This window comes from Protopterus annectens, chromosome 4.part0 (genome assembly GCF_019279795.1).
Source record: "Protopterus annectens isolate FY-2018-M chromosome 4.part0, PAN1.0, whole genome shotgun sequence".
NCBI classification, from domain to species: domain Eukaryota; kingdom Metazoa; phylum Chordata; order Ceratodontiformes; family Protopteridae; genus Protopterus; species Protopterus annectens.
Genome location: NC_056733.1, coordinates 384322510 through 384330532, shown reverse-complemented (window position 1 = coordinate 384330532; position 8023 = coordinate 384322510). Strand labels below are relative to the sequence as shown.

At 44.2% G+C, this 8023-nt stretch overlaps 1 protein-coding gene across 1 annotated transcript in view; it reads right to left on the bottom strand.

Moving 5' to 3' along the window:
- The window catches only part of LOC122799348 (transmembrane protein 132D-like), a 2658181-nt gene that overhangs the window by 2210152 nt on the left and 440006 nt on the right, over nucleotides 1-8023 (bottom strand). The window lies entirely within an intron of this gene.

Here is an 8023-nt window from a genome sequence, read left to right as displayed (position 1 = left end):
GTCTCTGCTGCTTGACATCTGTTGTCCACATAAGGTGGACATTGTAACATATAGTAGGTCCTCAATATAATGATTTAGCAAAACCCACCCCACAATGCATCCTGTTATTATACAATCACAGCAATCTCCAGACAGGATGCTGATGACAGACACACACTTGCCAGTACTGAGATTCAAACTTCTACCAAGCTATGTATTGCTACTGCACTGTACCACATTTATCACATGCACCACAGATCTTATTGGATGGATGTTGTTCCAAGGTATGTCTAAGGTGAGGAAAATCATCAGCCCTTGTAAAAACTGGCATTGGGTGATGTAATGGGTGAGAGATCCCAAAAATAATTTTACCCTAATTACACATTTACATTTGCCAGGGGTGAGGTTCAAACCTCGATCTTACAACCTTTATGGACCAATATGTTACACATTTACCACATGCACCACTGACCTGACATGGCTTAGCCTTCGCAACAGATACTTGTAAGGTGGATGATATCTGCAGGACTGCTAAAGTCAGGCTCTGAGATGTGTACTGGCTGTAACTGGGGACAAAATCTTTGAAGTATACATACAAACACCTGCCACAGATGAGATTTAAACCCATAACAGTGTAGTTACTGCTACTACATTGTTCAGCATTTATGATATGCACCACGGAGCTTATACAGCTAGCCCTTCTCCAAAGGTGTATTTCAAGGTAGATGACATCAGTAGGTTTGCTAAAGTAGGGCAATGGGAGGTGTAGCGACTGTGAATGGCCCCAAAAGTATTACTCTGTACACACCGACACAGACACACACACACACGCGCACACACACACAGAGTTTCACAGTTGCAATGTCTGGAAATAGATCTCTTACTTAACTAGTATGTTACATTATGGCATTACACAGTTATCGCATGCACCATGGAGCTTATAGGGATAGCTCTTATACAAAGGGGTATTTTCTAAAGTAGGGCAATGGGAGGTGTAGTGTCTGTGAATGACCTCAAAATCACTGATCCCTACACACACAGTTTCACAGTTGCCATATCTGGGATTAGAACTCTTACCTAACTAGTACATCACACTTTAGCATTATGCAGTTATTGCACACACCACAGAGATTACAGGGATGAATCTTGTTCAAGGAGGTATTTCAAGGTGCATGACATCAGCAGGCTTGCTAAAATAGGGCAATGGGAGGTTTACTGACTGTTAATAGCCTCAAACGCCTTACTCTGTATATACACACACACACAGAGTTTCACAGTTGCCATTTCTGGGATTAGAACTCTTACCTAACTAGTATGTTACACTATAGCATTACACAGTAATCACATGTACCACGGAGCTTCTAGGACTAGCCCTTGTCCAAAGGGAATTTCAAGGTGAATAACATCAGTAGGCTTGCTAAAGTAGGGAAATGGGAGGTGTAATGTCTATGAATGGCCTCAAAATCATTGTTCCCTACACACATACACACACATTTGTCATGTCTGGGATTAGAACTCCTATCTAACTAGTACATCACACTATAGCATTACATTGTTATTGCACACATCAGGAGCTTACAGGGCTGAATCTTGTCCAAAGAGGTACTTCACTGTGACTGACATCAGCAGGCTTGCTATAGTAGGGCAATGGGAGGTGTAGTGACTGTGAATGGCCTCAAAAGCATTACTCTGTACACACACACATAGAGTTTCACAGTTGCCATGTGTGGGATTAGAACTCCTACCTATCTAGTATATTAGACTATAGCATTGCCTAGTTATTACACATGGCACAGAGCTTATAGGGTTATCCTTTATCCAAAGGGGTATTTCAAGATGAATGACATCAGCAGGCATGCTAAGGTAAGGCAGTGGGAGGTGTAGTATCTGTGAATGGCCTCAAAATCATTGATTCCCTACACACACAGTTTCACAGTTGCCATGTCTGGGAATAAAACTCCTACCTAACTAGTATGTCACTCTACAGCATTACACAGTTATTGCATGTGCCACAGAGCATATAGGGGTGATCTTTGTCCAAAGGAGTCTTTCAAGGTGACTGACATCAGCAGGATAGCTAAACTAGGGCAATGGGGAGTGCAGTATGCGTGAATATGCCATAAACCATTCCTCTGAAAAAACACGCAAATAACACTCAGTCATACACAACTTTACATTTGACAGGACTGTGTATATGACTGATAGATGAATAATGACTTGTACTGTCATGACACATGGTTATTACAAGCACCACCAACACTATAGTGCTGAGGGTTACGAGAAGCAAATGTCTGCAGTCATAGACATTGGCACACCATGTGATGTTGACCAGTTGGAAGTTTGGTGGGTGGGACAGGCCTCATGATGGGAAGCTCTTTGTCACTGTCTGTCTCTCCTTTCCCCACATTTCTGTTTGTGTATGTTTGACCTATTATAGTGTGTTGTCCTTGGATATATATGTGTATTCCTATCCGATGTGTGTGTAAAGCATGACTGGTGTGCAATGTGGTGTGCGTGCACAGAACTCTGCAACTGACAGATATGTATAGTCCACTGTTGTTGCCAGACATGGGCTTCATTTTTGTAAGTGTGGGAGCAAGCCCAGTATGACCCTTCTGTATTTTGTTGTCAGACATGGGATTTGTTTCTCTAAATCTGGGAGCATGCCCAGTATGACCTTCTGTATTGCATGTGTGAATCCATTCCAGGTAGTTTGTACTCCAGTGCAGGCATTTGTGTTCTACACTTATAGCTAGCAACCTGTTTCTGCAGGATATCTGTAGATAGGTTGACAATATGGAGTCACCATGGTGAAGGATAGTGGGACACTGTAATTGTATCTGTGCTGCTTGTGCTACATGGTTTTGGTGTTAGCAGACATATTCAGACATATGTACTGTTTTACACAGTGATATATTATGTCATCAACTACTGACAGATGTACTTATTTGCTCACAGTAATTTCCTGGGGAACACAAGATGAATGAAGCTGTGTCCAATATTGTGGTCTGCAGCCTACATATTCTTGTACAATCATGCCATTCTTGAGGGGGAGCTGCAGACACTTGCTGATGGGTCTGTGTAAATGGTCCAGCACCTAGGTACTGTGGTGGCTGAGGATCCCCTGCTTGTACATCTATTGATGTGAAAAAATGGCCATATCCTTCTATGACCATAACTCACAGCTGTACAGATTCACACAGGTTACCCAGAGGCAGGGCTCATATATCTGGTCAGTTCCCCTTCACATTGTGGTTTATGAGCAGGTTTGTAGCCACACATTCCTGAGTTTTCAGGCAGGGATAGTATGTTCACATATCAGAGTTTCAGACTTCACACACTCCATGGTGACTATGCTTCTACCCCCGCCTCTGTTATTCAATCCTCTTCCTAACATTATGCAAGCGATATCTGGTAAGTATCCCTATAGTTATCCTTTCATCCTAGTGGTATTTAGGGGTTGGTCCACAGTTCATGCAGTAGGACATGGTGGGCATGCTACTGGGATTTGTCGACATGGCCTTGCATTTGTGTTCTGTTGACTGTATTATGTCGTTATTTGGGACTCCATGAGATAGCATACATTGGCAGTATGGGTTAGGCACAGACCTTTGACAGAAGACTGTAGAGAATTTGGTAGTTAGGCACAGGCTTTTCACAGAGGACTGTAGGGCATTTGGTAGTGATGCAGGCTATCTGTAGCAGGCCAGTGCATTCTGTCACTCCTACAGTCCCAGGCTGCAAGCGATTAGATTCCCCTGGAGTGACAGGGTTGGTGTGCGAGGTGTTAATGGCAATAGTTTCTGTCCTTATTAATCCACTGGTATGGATGCTGGCAGGGTGCTGCTTACAGCTAGGGACACACCTGCATGGGACCCCTCTTCAGCATGTTGCATTCTGTGGGTATTCCCATACAGAAGTGGGGGTCACACTATACTCATTCCAACAGCAAGGATATGACCTGTGATGACGCTGTGGCTGATGGTGGGGTGAGCTGAGTGCATGTGTGCTATGGAAGCTTCTTGCAGCTGACTCACAGATATACGTGGGACATTCCTCTTGTGCTGGCTTGTGCAGGGACATCAGCAGTTTCTCAGTACTTCATAACTGTGCCTTTTGTGGTCTCCTAGTGTTTGGCCAGACTACATCAGTGTTCCAACTACACAGACAACTAATGTGCTGCTAACCTGTATGTACAGTTCCAAAGGTGTGTCCATTTGACAGTTACATTTAAATACTCTGTCTAGGGTACTTCCACCTGTGTGCTGTGTGTATGTCTGGGCCCACATTCATGCCATGTACATCTTTCAGATAGTGACAGATATTACATCCGAACAATTACTATGGCTTACTGCTGGAATGTGTCTTGCTGGGATGCATTGTGTTTGGCACTGCAGTTGTCAGAACTTGACTCTGTCATCAACAGTACTGGCCATAGGCCACTGGGACACAACCCTCCATGCATACATGCTGACCACTTCCACACAATATACAACACACAACAACGTAACACACAGAGCCTTGCATATTGTACACATGCAACAATCTCTCCAGCTAATTTGGCCAGCTCAGGTTATATGTGCTCCACTGTTATTATACCCACACGTACATGTTACTACATTTCTACGTAGGATTGGGGGGTACACCTGACAACTTTAAACATTTGCTATGACTGTACTGCTGTTTTAGGTACTCTGCTGGCTTCCATTTCATTCTGTATTCTGACCCATCATGCAGACTAGAGGTACATCAGTAGAGTACAGATCTTAGGTTTTATTGACCTACATTGCAGTTTCAGACTTATTACCCTTCAGAACTAACATCCAACTGCCTGACCTGTTGTAGTCTCTCTGTGTAGGTCTGGGGGGGGCTGTTCTCCATTGTCATCAATCGGAGGCTTTAGCACAGCCTTTCTTTGTGGTCATCTACACCTGTCCTGCTGGCTGAGACTGTTGTTGGGTATGTGAGCCTCACTGACATGCATGTGTGTGTCCTATGGACACATATTTGGCCCACCACATGTCCTGCAGTGGGATTTATCACCTTGTATAGTACTGAATCCTATGTTGACACCAGTATTTGTTATGGATTTCATGCTGCCCATATTGGTGTCTACTATCTGCTGCCATCACATTCAGCCACCTGATTCACTTGCATGCTCACATCTGTACCATAGATACAAGTAGCAGAACATACTACTCCATTCAACAATTGATAGGGAGAGTGACTTACCTTGTGGCTGTGCCAGTAATGAGGATGGTGCTGGAGGGCTGACATGGTTAAGTACAGGTAGTGTCATATTTGACATCCCTTTTACTGTATGTGCGAGTCAGAGAGAGATGTCATTCCCTGGGTTCCCACAGTGTCAGTGTATGTGTTATGAATTGCCTCTTTGCCAAAGCCTGGGCATACTGGGCATGCCTCCTTCTGCCTACAGGGGCAGGCTCAGCTTGTTCATCCTTTAAGTCAGTCTGTGCCTGTGCTGGCCTTGGCAATGGTGGGGGGCGGTGTGGCCCTGCCCTGTGCTGTTCCTGCTGCAGCTGTTTCCACAGGATTATATTGTGTAGCATGGCACATACAAGGAAAATTTAGGTACATGTAGCTGGAGAGTACTGGAAGGCTCCACCGGATATGTTCAGGCACCGGAACCGTGAGTTGAGCATCCCAAATACACGCTCTATTATGATTCTGGTTTGTGGGTGTGCCTCATTATAAAGTTCTTGTTCAGGTGTGTGTGCATTTCTGATGGGTGTCATCAGCCATGGCTCCAGTGCATAACCAGCATCCCCCACTAGGTGGCCATATGGGATGTCCCCACTGGCAAATCTCTGGTATAGCTGCATCATATGCCAGATGTGGGAGTCATGATAGCTTCCAGAGCTGCCAGCACACACATTCATTATAATGCCCTGGGCATCACACACAACCTGGCAGTTGATGAAGGGGAAGTCCTTGCAGTTTATGTAGACCCTACCCCGCTCACTGGGTGGTGCTTTGATGTGCATCTGCATGCAGTCTATCATACCCAGTACATCAGGGTATTCTGCTATTTGGTGGAAGAGCTGCATATTGCTGGTCAACACCTCACAGGTGTTATGGAAATATATGTGCTCACTGACATGTGCTGACATGGCATCCAGGAACTGGTGGAGTACCCTGGATGCTGACGCCTGTGAGATCCAAATGATATCCCCAGTTGGCCTTTGGAAGGTACCTGTGGCTAGTATTCTTAAGCCTACAAATACCTTGATATCTACTGGGATGGGTTCCCCTCTGTTGGCTCTGTGTGTGAGGCGTGGCTGGCACAGCTCAACAATTTGCTGTAGAATGTCCCTGTCCACCCTATAGCACTCCACTATCTCCAGCTCATGTAGCCCCAGGTAGGTTACCCTGGGTCTGTACACTCTTCTCCTTCTCCTTATTGTGAGTTGGTCATCAGCATTCTCATCCTCACCACCCTCAGCTTCTTCCACATATTGATTTATGAGAGCGAAAGCAGTCCCTATCATTTTGCTGGTTTTGTTAGGTAAAATTTCCCAGTTTGTGTACATCGATGGTGTAGAGTTTCTGGGAAAAAAACGGAGTGAAAGGTGTTTGCATAGTTAATAGTAGTGTGCTAGGCTGGGCTGCTGCAGTTGTGTAATTGGCTAATTCTGATACATTTCACCTGCCAGGTATGCTAGTTCTCCTTGATTACCTTCTTACTGCTGTTTTCCCTTCTCATTGACTTCTTGTTTAAGCCCCAAGGCGCACCGTGCATACCCAGTGCTCAGTTGTGAACAGTGCTGCTATTTCCTGTTTTTATTTTGTTTAAAACCTGGTGCACTGTGTGCACACCCGTTTGGGCAATGTAAATACTGCTAGGCAGCTTCAGACACCCCCTTCCTTATTTGTGCTTAGCTAAGGGCAACCACAGGCCACTGTGCTCCAATAAGCTTACAGCAATCATGACACTTCCCCCTCATGAGGTCATCTAGCTCTTAGGCTTAGACCATGGTGTTATTGCACCTACACTGTTGGGTGCAAGCTAGCACTGAGAGGAAATCTGTGATTCAGTATCATTCCCCTCATTTGCATAGAACTGACTGCTAATGCATGATTACAAAACCGACACTCAGCCTTCCCCCTTAGCAACCACTATTCCATGGTCTTGTTGTGTTATGCATGCCATTGACTATTATGGAAAAATGATGATTTTGGTTTAAAAGCTTATTTCCAGCTTTTTTTCTTATTTTCGGGCCGATCCCGTTTGTGCATTGCTGCCCTACGCTTAAACGGCTGAAATCGGCCAAAAAAAAAAGTTATTTTTTATAATTTTGAAACTAGTTTTCATGCCTATGGCCATATATTTGGCCATTGGCATGCCTGTCCCTTATAATGCATGCTTTTTTACGAGCTGTCATGCCTCCGTTTTGTAGTGTGAGGAAATTTATTCAGCAACTGGCTGAATACATTTCTGCAGTCTACACTATTCCTGCATGGATGCCTGCCTGCTTCCTGGATTGCTAATTCACCTAATTTGCATGATTTTCTTCAGCAAATGAGGTAATTAGCATACAGGGGCTGCGTCTGTGCAGGAATAATGCAGGAGCGCTCGTGCATGTCCCAGGAGCTCATTCCTGGATCGCACGTCAACCACATTGCCTACAGCAGCTCTTGCTCTATTCCTGCACACCATGCAGAGCTTGCTGAATCCTGGGGAGAATTAGAATGATTCCCTAGGGGGTGTGATGCCACCTTAACCAATCCCTGTTTACTGGCAAGGGCATTATAACACCTACTGATATTATTGGCAAGTTTGGTTTAACCAAAACTGCTTTGTCACATACGTTTTATCTTCTATACTTGATTAAACTAGAAATGCATGATTAATAATTGCTATTCCTTATTTTCGCAGGTAAATGTAATTTTTTTGCCATAACACCAGTATGTCTCATATAGTGCACAGAAATTTTCTTTTAAATTTTATTTCATTTATTTTTGGAGTGGTGGAAATAAATGTCACTGTGGTCATAAATTCATATATGCAGACTGCCTCCAAGCT